The sequence below is a fragment of the Paramisgurnus dabryanus genome, chromosome 13 (genome assembly GCF_030506205.2).
Source record: "Paramisgurnus dabryanus chromosome 13, PD_genome_1.1, whole genome shotgun sequence".
Lineage (NCBI taxonomy): Eukaryota > Metazoa > Chordata > Actinopteri > Cypriniformes > Cobitidae > Paramisgurnus > Paramisgurnus dabryanus.
Window position 1 is genome coordinate 32,051,299 of NC_133349.1, and position 11,639 is coordinate 32,062,937.

The following is an 11,639-nucleotide window of genomic DNA, read 5'->3' on the forward strand; positions in this document are numbered from 1 at the left end:
TGTGCTACTTTGCGCTCTGCTATTTGCCTCATTGCAACATTGGACTGCAAGCTATCTGTTGACGTAGTTTCAATAAATAACATCACTTTAGCTCATATGGAAGAATTGACAATAAAACAGACTTGAACTCGAACTGAAAAACATATGCAACATACATTTTATGACACATTATATTTCAGTGTAGATAAAAATTATATTTTATATAATATTTCAAATTATTGTATGTATTAAATACTATTAAATTATGACATTCTAAATGTGAGTTCTTTGTAATTCTGGTAAAGCAAATTTATGTTGTACCTTCTGTTAATACGTAGTAACACTTTTATTGTAATTTTGGAACATATTGTTTTTTGTCATTCTTTTTTGTTTCATTTTAATAAAAAAAATTGTAATATGCTATATACTCTATGATTTATATATTTTGTCATGAGAGTACATTGTATTGTTGTTTAGAGAGTAAATTAAATTTTAATCATACTAATAGTGATCGGTAACACTTTATTTTGATGGTCCCCCTATAGATAGTCTGTTGGCTATCAGTTACTTTTCAACTAACTATCTAGTTACTCTCATCAGTATAATATCTATAGATGGTCTATTACATGTTTCTGTAACAATCATTAAACTGTCTGTAACATGTAAACGGCTAATAAACATTTTGTCAGGAAACTGTTAGTAATGTGCTGTCAATTAAAGATGAACATGTTCAACAGCGTATTAGCAGACACGCAACAAATCTTCAGTAACTTTTCAGTAATTCAAGTACAGCAAAGAGAATTTTTGTCAATATTTAGTTAATATTCAATGTATCAACAGACTTTCAGTAAGCATTCAGTTGACTATAAGTAGCAATTCAACATTTTTCAAATAAACTTTTAAGTATACTAACCAATGTATCAACAGACTTTCAGTAAGCATTCAGTTGACTATAAGTAGCAACTCATCATTATTTTAAATTAACTTTAGGCATACTAACCAATGTATCAACAGACTTTCAGTAAGCATTCAGTTGACTATAAGTAGCAACTCATCATTATTTTAAATTAACTTTAGGCATACTAACCAATGTATCAACAGACTTTCAGTAAGCATTCAGTTGATTATAAGTAGCAACTCATCATTATTTTAAATTAACTTTAGGCATACTAACCAATGTATCAACAGACTTTCAGTAAGCATTCAGTTGACTATAAGTAGCAAATCATCATATTTTAAATTATCTTTAGGCATATCAGGCTGCTAAAACTCCATCTTTTGCAAGTATTTTCAGAAATGCGTTACTTACTGTTTGTTACATATAAATTAACTTTCAGTAGAGAGTCATTTTACTTGGAGGTAAATTCATCTTTTCATCTCTTGCCACATTAGGCCCATCAAAATGAAGTGAAAATCTTAGGGATGCTGTTGAATGACTCTTACATCAGACAACATGGCTACTAGTCAGGGGATTTTCAGCAGACTGTCAATAGACAGTAAACATCATCACTACTAAATATCTGTTATTAGACAAGAAAAATAACAGCAAAACAGAACAAGTACATAGATGCTGAACAAGGAAAATATGCAGACTCATTTGTTTGTCCAATCAACTCCTTTTAATGACCTTTCACTTTTTTACACTGATGTATGTGCATCTGTAGTAAATCAAAAGGTATGTAAAAACATGAAAATATTGTACAAGTCAAAACAACAGTTAGAGAAACACAAATTCAAACAAAAAAGAAAATAGAAAAAGTCAGTGATAAAACTGAGTAATATCATGCAAAAGCCTCCCAAGAATTCCCTGTCTATGTCTCCTGCCTAACCAATAAGTCCATTCAATATATATCAGATGGTTTTTGAGAGACTTCTCTGACCGATTTGCACGCAACCTCCACACTTCCCTTTTGAAGTTTGTCCATGCCCTTTCAATGTTTTGTGTATGTACCCCTGTCAATGGGTTTACAAAATTAATGCTGTGGTTCACTGTGTGGTGTTGATATCCTCTCTCTGGAAGACTTGAGTATGCACGCCATTCATCACTATGAATAATGCTGCCTCGTTTTACATGTTTCTCAATGATTGGTAAGAGGGTTGTCTTGTCCCGTTTGTCCACCAACCGCAGTACTGGTTTTCGGGAGGGCAAAATCTCAACCATTCCGAATACCCAGCTTTTTCTTCTCCATGCACCCCCCAAACGCCCTCTCCCATACTGAAAAAGAATAAAATAAATGTCAAACACTATTTTTTTTAGAAATCAAACGCAATAGCTTCAAATAATTCTCAAGACTTTTACTTCTGTGATAATTCAGATATTTGGTGCACAACAAGTACTGTATAGGGGTGAATAATGACCAAAATCTTATCAAAATATGTGCCATTTTATTTATTGATAATGATATCATGATATACTTATTTTTTTCTTTAAATGGGTTTATTTTTGATACCATAGAATGTCCATAATTATTTTCACTAGTGTCAATATCACAAAAAACTAATAGAAACCTAAAAAGACAAACTCAAGCTCACCCAAGATAAGTTAACAGTCAGTGATGAAATAAACTTTTACAAGCATTAAGATAAAAACTATAATAAACACAAAGAAGTGCTTCATTGTAAACTAATAATAAACAAGTCAAGTGCATAGTCTTCACTGAATAAATGGTACAATATGTATTTTTAATACATTGCATTTTAACTGGATGAAGAAAACACATTTTACAAGCACATATTTGGTATTTTAAGAGTTTGATTACGTGAACGGTGTCATTTTTGTCTGTAGAGTTTAGAGAGACAAAAGGTTGACCTCTGGGTCCACTCAACCCTCTATTTTTTATAGTGTCTCAGTCTACATTTCATTTGAATTTGGTCTTTTAGAAGGCCAAACAAATAATAAAATTAGGGATGCACGATATATCGACCGGCATATCGTTATCGGCCGATAACTGCTTATTTTTAATATTATCGGTTATCGGTCTGATAGCAAAATCAGGCCGATAAATGAAAGCCGATAAATTATGGATTATTTTGGTTTGTTGAACCACTTCACTTGCTCATTGCTGGCCATGTGGAGTTTTGATTGGTGCTTTCTGTGACATAGCACGAAGATGACACGTGTTGCGGGCTTAAGAAGAGTATGCTAGTCTAGCGCAAAGACAAGTTTTTAATTGTGAAAATAATATGAATATTTATCGGCCTATATATATATATATATATATATATATATATATATATCGTTTATCGGCCCCCAAATTTAAAGAGTTATCCGTTATCGGTATCAGAAAAAATTTCCATATCGGTGCATCCCTAAATAAAATGAAAAATAATTAAATAAAATAATTATCCAATTAAGCCAAAACTTATCTCGAAACTGTTTTGCCTCTATTACTGCCTAAAAAGTGGACCATGCAACTGCATAGCTAGTTAGCCAGCTAGTCCAGATGAAAAATTAAACTTAAAACATATTTTTTCTATTGTTTTGTCCCAGTATCTAATATACTGTACACAATGACAGTTTGGAAAGTCTGCGCGTTGAAGTGATTACAGTAATGTGATAACTAGCCCCTTAATGTGAATTTAGCAGATGAACCCTGCCAAAAATTCAGATTTTATACCCGGAACATGGAAAAAAACCCTCCAGATGTGATTGGGTTAGTTTGTGGCTAGTTTTGAGTTGTATTTAGTTGTCTCATATTTTTGTATGTCGACTGCATTGTTATGGCTTAAAACGCTTGTTTAAAGTTTTTGTGACCATACATGCAGCAGAGCAAGGGATGCAACGATTACAGATTTTGTTGGTGTGATTATATTAATTAATTCATTAATTCCACAACATTCATGTATACAATCACAAACACACCTTTGAACAATTGTGAAATATATATTTTTTTCAGGTTTTTTTTACATTTCTCTTGGAGTAGAGAACTTTTAATTTTGGCCTGAGAAAATGTCTCTTACTTTGGTTTGTTTTTTTAAGTGAAAATTATAAGAACCACTCAAAACTAATAATAAAACAGGGTCTGTTTTGGAAACAGCACTGTGTTGGTTTGTGGATCCGGGACCTGTGGGCAGGAGTAGGCATGAGGCGGTTCCGGTTTCAAGGTATACCGGGGTTTTAAACAGTCAATGTTCTGTATTCTAAAATGTTCTGTGATATCGTTTCCAAGGTATGAGTTGTGTTTTACAAAATTCATTAAATCCTTAAAGCATAACTAAACCCCTGGTCAGAGCCTGACTCCACCCACTGGCAATATTTGAAAAATGCAAGAAAAGTGGGCAGATCCCAACGGAGATAGAGGGGACGAACTAAGCTTGTACCAAGTGTGTGGTGAGATCGTAAAAAGGGCGTGGTGAGCTTGAACCTGCTTACATCACAAGTTATTTTTTGGACTCAACATCCAATTGGAAAATTCAACTGCAGTAGCCACTGTTCAACCTGAAGCACAGACGTTTTTACACCATATATTGTCGTATTGAAACACTTAATATCCAAATGTCAAAAAACTTACTAAAATCAATGAACAGCACTAATAACGCCCCATTCTTACAAATCATTAACTAAAACAAGTTGGTTTAGGGTTTAGTTACTCTTTAAGTCATGTTACAGTAATTGATTTAATGTTTACATTTAATATCAAGGCTCCAGACTAACTTTTTCACAAGGAGCACAGTGACCGTCGTCAAATCACCGGAAGAAAAATGCACGACAACATAATTCTGAATGTTCGAAATGGGGGAGGGGTTTGAGAGTTTGATTGACAGCTGCACAGGATGAGTTAACGTTAGCCTGCTTTGCTCGTGTTCATAATAACAACAACATGATAATAACTTTCTACGTAGTATGTTTACACAGAAAAAGCAACAACTAAGCCAAATTATGTTTTAGATATTTTGACCATTTTACATTACCTGAGTCCGCGGAAAAACTGGCCTGAAAACAGTACTCGAAATCTTCCTTACGAAAATGCTGGCTGCATATTCAAATTTTCGAGTAATCTGTTGTGTCAACTGAGGGTCGCATTGATGTAAACAATAAAAACTCCCGGTGGCCTGAATTTGTTGTCCTTACATCCACATACTACACAGGTTCTAGTCTTCTTTTATCTAGAGTTTTGGTAATTTCCTTTTGGTGATTTATTACAGAGACAGTAAAAGCGGAGTTACTCTATGGTGAGGTTCGTCTACCGGCTAAGTTCAAGTTGACTTGAGTTGATCTGAGAGCTGGTTGAGCGGTAAAAGTTATTAGGCTTGTTTAACTTTATGTGGCGCCACAAGAATCGACAGCTGGATGACGTCAAAGTACCGCAAGTCTCACGGAACTTGGATGTCATCTGGCTGTCGGTTCTTGCAGCACCGCATGAGGTCGAACAAACCTGAAGACTGCATCGATCAGCGGTTAGAGGGTAGAGCTAATGATTCAGTTTCGTGCAGTGCATTCTGGTTAATTGAGTCCATCAAAGACCGTTACGAAAATTCAGCTGCAACACACTAATCTAATAATCAAAATTGTGCAAATTTCTTTTTGTCCCATGTAAAATCAAATGGACATAAATTACCCATGATAACAAGCTAAAATGTCTAGGGTTCAATTCCGCTTTAAGGTTATCGTACCGCCAGGATCTCATACCGGCCTAGGCAGGAGGTTTTGTTTGTAGTGATGCATGGACTGATTGGAGTGTGGCTCTGTTTCACACATGCATGCACACACAAACAAGATGCACAAACCAACAACAGACGCACTTCGTATTTCACAGGGCCTTGTCATACAATGCACCAACCAGCCTGCATCAGACAAGCACACAAACACAACCGCGCCACTTGGTGGTTTATGAATCTGGTGTGTGTGTATGAAACAGAAACACACGGTTGTTACAAAGCCTTTACAATTAGTAAACATGACATTTTAAAGCGTAGTTAAAAGTAAAACCGGTTAATCGCTGCATCCCTAAGCAGAGCAACATCATGCCAGCGAGAAACCAAGTTAGGGTGCACTCAACACTATGCAAACCAAAACGCACCCGGGCACGTTTGACCCTCAAAGCCTGGTTCGTTTGACTAGTGTGATCGCTCTGTACCGCGCACAGGCACAGTTTGGTTAAATCGCGCCCTGGCCGGCTTGCAGAGGTGGGCTGGAGTGCGATGGGCTGGAGCGCGGTTCAAAAGGAGAGCAGTCACTTGCACGACCACTCAACTTCATGATGCGTGCAGCAGGTTTATGTGAATGTATAAGCTACACACGTGACAGACCAACTAAGCAATACGATAGACGTGAGAGGGCTGCATGTCATCGCGCACCAAACAACTCTAGATAAAAAACACAGACTTAACATTATGAGGGGTTCCAGTGTTAAGAGAGCGCTTTACTTCCTGCTTTGTTCAAAACAATCGCATCGTAATGAAGAAAGCGCACCCAGGCTCGGATCAATAAAAGTACAGTGTGAGTGTGTGCTTCTGGAGGATTACACTCGCACTTGTGTACAGTTTGGTTTGGATAGTGTGAGTGGGGCCTTAGAGACCATAGTCCAAAATTCATCTGACAAATGATCACCGGTAAATTGCCCATCCCTAAGTAGTTCACCTGCTTTCTCTGGCACAGGCAAATTGATGTCATTTAAAAACAAGTATTTTCTGGGTATTTAAATCAAGATTGTGATCTTCTTATAGTTAATCCTGTAGCTCTACCAAATGTTATTGTCTTATAAAAAGTGTCTATTTACAAACAATGCAAAAATGTGTTTCTTATATCAACACATCCACATTAGAAGAAAATATATGTTTTCTGAATTCAAAACTTACTTTTCGTCTGTGGCGAAACTTGCTTTCATCAATGTGTACACATACATTGAGCCCACCAACTTTTTGCCCTCTTTTTTTCCTGAACCTTCGCATACTTCTCACACATACACTGCGCAATTTCATGGACATCTTGGACAGAGTTGCACTACTCTTTGAGATGTTATCTTGGATCATATCCACCTGTCTCAAATGAAGACCCTGTGAAAATCTAAACATAATGCAATGCAATATTATTGTACAAGGGCAGAATCAAAAATGTAATGTTCAGACAGTGATGGATAAAAACGCACTAGAGATAACAAACAATATAAACTTACCTGTGTATATACTTCATCCAACTAAAAAGGCTTGCATGGGATTTGGAAAAAATTGAGTTGGTCCTAATGCTTTTTCTCTTTCGTCCGCATGACTTTTTGCACTGCCTGCAATTGAACAGTTTTTATATGAAGTATATTAGAGTCAGGGTAGCTTTATTGTCAACACTATAGACCCCTTCAAGGTTTGTAAACATTGAATGACTATCGGGTGCGCGAGCAGCATGGGGTCAAACTGTTCATACAATCGAGGCTTTAAAATTTAATCTAACAGGGCTGAAAAATGATGACTTACCTCCAATGAAGTGAGCACTACAATCACAAGCCTCTTTGATATTTGTATTGTTCCAGTCTGCACATTAATAGCTTGCAGCCGCAGATGTTGTATTTTTTTTGTTTTTAAGATTCTGCATGAATCGCGAAAACTTAACGTAAGACCTGGCGCGATTTTCAGAGCCCACGACGTAAGTAGGCATTTTTACGATACCGAATAACACGCAACTCAATCTGCTGTAATTACTTTTCTGACCCCGAGATGCGCAGTGAGAACCGCCTGTGACGTGAACCGTGAAGAGGTCTATACAACCTGTACACAGCGAAACGAAACAGTGTTCCCCTAAGGCCATGTTTACATTAATGCATTCATGTTTTAAAACGCATTACTTATTGACACGGCGCGTTTTTCCACCAAAGTTCAAATTTTTCATGCTTAGAATAGACCCTTTTACTGTTTGTACACAATGACGACATGGCAACTTATGCGCGTGCAGTTTGGCAACAGAAGTATGGCAAGAATCAGCAGTGAAACAACACAGACAGAGAAAGTTATTTTAAAAAGTTGACTTTATCAACTTTTTCAACACAGCTACCAGATCCGTGTACTATAGACCCCTTCACGGTTCACGTCACAGGCAGTTCCCACTGCGCATGTCGGGGTCAGAAAAGTCATTACAGCAGATAGAGTTGCGTATTATTCGGTATTGTCAAAAATGCCTACTTACGTCGTGGGCTGTGAAAATCGCACCAGGTCTTCCGTTAAGTTTTCGCGATTCATCTCAAAAACAAAAAAATACAACATCTGCATCTGCAAGCAATTAACGTGCAGACTGGGACAATGCAAATATCAAAGAGGCTTGTGTTTGTAGTGCTCACTTCATTTGAGGCAAGTCATCATTTTTCAGCCCTGTTAGATTAAATTATAAAGCCTAAATGGTATGAACAGTTTGACCCCATGCTGCGCGCACACCCGATAGTCATTCAATGTTCACAAACCTTGAAGGGGTCTATATTACCTATGCCTACAGTAAGTTATACCTACCACATAATATTACAATAGGTACACGGTAGTTATAAAATACATCCAGTCAGTGGTGTAGTCTAGATTTTTGTAGTGAGTATACTGTGATTTTTCCCTCTCATCCTTATGCTCACTCGTCCCAGCGCGACACCTCATAAGCACCACCACACTCACAGATGCATACAGTATGGATCTTCATGTAACTAAGAGCATTCTGAAAGTGTACTCATGAACACATAAACTGAAAGTGTTCTCAACATGTCAGTTTATTATAAGAAAAAAAAGACTTTAACAGCCAATGGGTTTACAGCTGGGGAAACTGGACTGATTTTTAGACTGGTTTAGTATTAATCAACATCTAACTGAGGGACAAAAGTTACTTAACTGTTAATTAAAATTAAATTAACTGTTAACAATCTTCAATCCGTGGCAAACACATGCATTGAAGGTGAAAAAAATATCCACTCCTTCAATAGCTATTATCCGACAACTATTGATAACATTACCATGTGTAATTTAATGGTGTAAATGTTTTTAATTAATACACATTTAAGATGACCATGAATTAACTCTTATTTGCATAGTCAATGATATAAAAGCTTATTTTTGCATATAATATAAGCATTGTCTAAAACTGAAAATAGGCTTATACTTAATTATTATTACAAGACCATCTAGCCTAATATTTGCAAGTCTGAACTGAACATCAACGCAGACATGAATTTCCTCACAGAAGTTTAAGATCATATACATCTTGAACGTAGATATATAAAGTAACACATAGAAGGGAAGTTTAACACTGTGAAGCACAAGCAAACATGCAGAGCAACTGAAGGCAGCTAAAAACCATCAGGATATAATCACGGGCTTATTTTATTGCATTTGGAGCCTTACCTCCAGATAAAGTAATAAACTGGACTGATGATTTAAATGTTGTTTACTCACATGTGCGTTGTAAACTCTATGGATTTTATGTTGCAGCACTGCTTCACTTGTTCACTTCTCCACATGGACTGTATGTTGTTTACAGTGTCGCGTGAGCAGCTACACTCCAGGTTCGACTTCATTTGGCGTAAAGCAGACCTCTTGGTGATGTCAAAGTACCGCGAGAGCGATTCAAAGCAGATTTCTCCATGTGATAACTGGGTCTCTCTCGCGGTACTTTGCTATCACTCGCTTGTGGCGCAACACCAGTCTGCTCCCCAGTCACTTTCGCGTCAATAATTTGATTTCATAGAAATTAATACGCCGATCGGATCGCGCAGTTCGACAGGAAGTATATAGCCTATTATGTATTTCAACCAACCCGCTAAAGTAGCAAGTGTAGCATGCTAATGGTCAGTGCTTCACATGTATATTATGACTAAAAGTTTAAAAATGTCACAAAACCATGCTGTTACGCATCCTCGCGCTATTTTTAGTGGGTATACGGAAATCCTTGACAATTTCTAGTGGGTATACGGCGTAGTCCTGCGTATCACGTAGACTACACCACTGCCTCCAGTATAAATACTTTGTTCACAATATTGTTCATATTGTTAAACGTGAGTTTAACTGGTTACTTTCCACCCCTGCCAATTAGCTAAATGAATGAATTACTAAAGGAATGAACAAACAAAGAAAATCTCATACTTACCAGATGTAACCATCTTTACAAGAAGAGATCACCATTTTCATGCGTTTCTTGCATCGCATGCATTTCGTTTTTCCTTTGAGTAATCTTTTTCTTTGCATCCACCTTATTAGTTTCAGACGTGACTTGCTCGTTTCACTAACATAAACTTTCTCAATGAGTCCTCTCAATAACCTACTCATCATTACATGTTAAAATGTAAAATTATATACATTTATACCTTTAACTAATTTTAGTTTCTAAGCTTAATTTATTTAGCGTACTGTCTCTCTGTTGTTGACGCGCTTTCTGTTTACGCAGTACATGTCAGGCGCGAACGGACAAATCCGGAAATGGGCGGGGCGGCCAAGTTATTTTTGGATTTTTTTATAAAATAATAAACATTATACTTTTTGATTTACCTACTTTAATTGCTAATCAATTATAAGGTTTATGTCTTTTTTTAAATTATTTATGAGTTTCTATCCCGACTGAACAACGCCATGGTCACGTGGTACCTGAGACAATTGTCAGCGCTGTCGTCACCACACCCAGTAGCTTACGCACACATTTTATTTAATCATTATTATTTTTGTATTTGTGTTTTGTTCGATATATTTTTTATTTTGTATGCTGCAACGATTATTGTTTAAAATATTAAAGGTTTTAATATTATATGCTTAGTGTCTACCTCAATTAATGATCCTTCTGAGCAGCCAAGCGCCCTCTCTCGGAAGACTACCTAGGTGCTTCAAAATTGCCGCCAATGTAGCTTCCTTAACTACGGTGGCCTCGGGGTGCAATTTTATTTACAAGATTAAAAACAAATTTACAAGTTTTTTTTAACAAATTTACAATTTTTTAAACAAATTTACAATTTTTTTTAAATGTACAAGTTTTTCAACAAATTTACAATAAGTGAACACATTTACAAGTTTTAAACAAATTTACAATAAGTGAATAAATTTACAAGTTTTTTTAACAAATTTGCAATGAGTGAACAAATTTACAAGTTATAAAACAAATATACAATTAAAAAAAATTACAATGAGTGAACAAATTTACAAGTTTTAAAACAAATATACAATTTAAAAAAAAATACAATGAGTGAACAAATTTACAAGTTTTAAAACAAATTTACGTTTTTTACGGAAAGGGTAGGTACAATAGCCGGAAGTGCTCTACACTCCAGTTTAGTAGGTGGCGGTAGTGCACCATAAGCTGGTTTGCCAACCGCCATAAAATTTCAGAAGAAGAAGAAGCCGGAAGTAGTGGCTACAGGAAATGCCCGGTTTTTTTCTTTTTCTAACAGCAGCGTTCATTGTTGTACCATGTTCTGCCCCTACTGCGGCACCGGGACCCCCATCAACCGTAGCCGTTTCTGTCACAAATGTGGAAAATGCCTAACATTTTTGCCTGACGGCGGTAAAATGGCCTCAAGTTCAGCCGCAGATGATGGCGAAATAGCAACTACTTCAGCAACTAGTAAGTACTTTCTTAAACTAGCTAGCAACAACAAATAGCAACTGGCTTGCTAGCCAGTCCAGGTGACTGAAGTTGTGTTTCCATCCAACTTTTTAATGCGCAATTTAACTAACGTTATTCGATTAAAAACATCCCGGTTGGGAACACGTGAAAT

The 11,639-nt window shown here is 36.4% G+C and overlaps 1 long non-coding RNA gene across 1 annotated transcript; it reads right to left on the minus strand.

The window, feature by feature from the left end:
• Positions 1–1,603: 1,603 nt before the first annotated feature.
• On the minus strand, positions 1,604–10,325 carry LOC141280050 (uncharacterized). Its single transcript, XR_012334851.1, has 4 exons — positions 10,025–10,325; positions 7,095–7,199; positions 6,778–6,985; positions 1,604–2,194 (listed from the first exon to the last, which is right to left on the minus strand). It is a non-coding gene; the product is annotated as an uncharacterized lncRNA (long non-coding RNA).
• Positions 10,326–11,639: the final 1,314 nt, after the last annotated feature.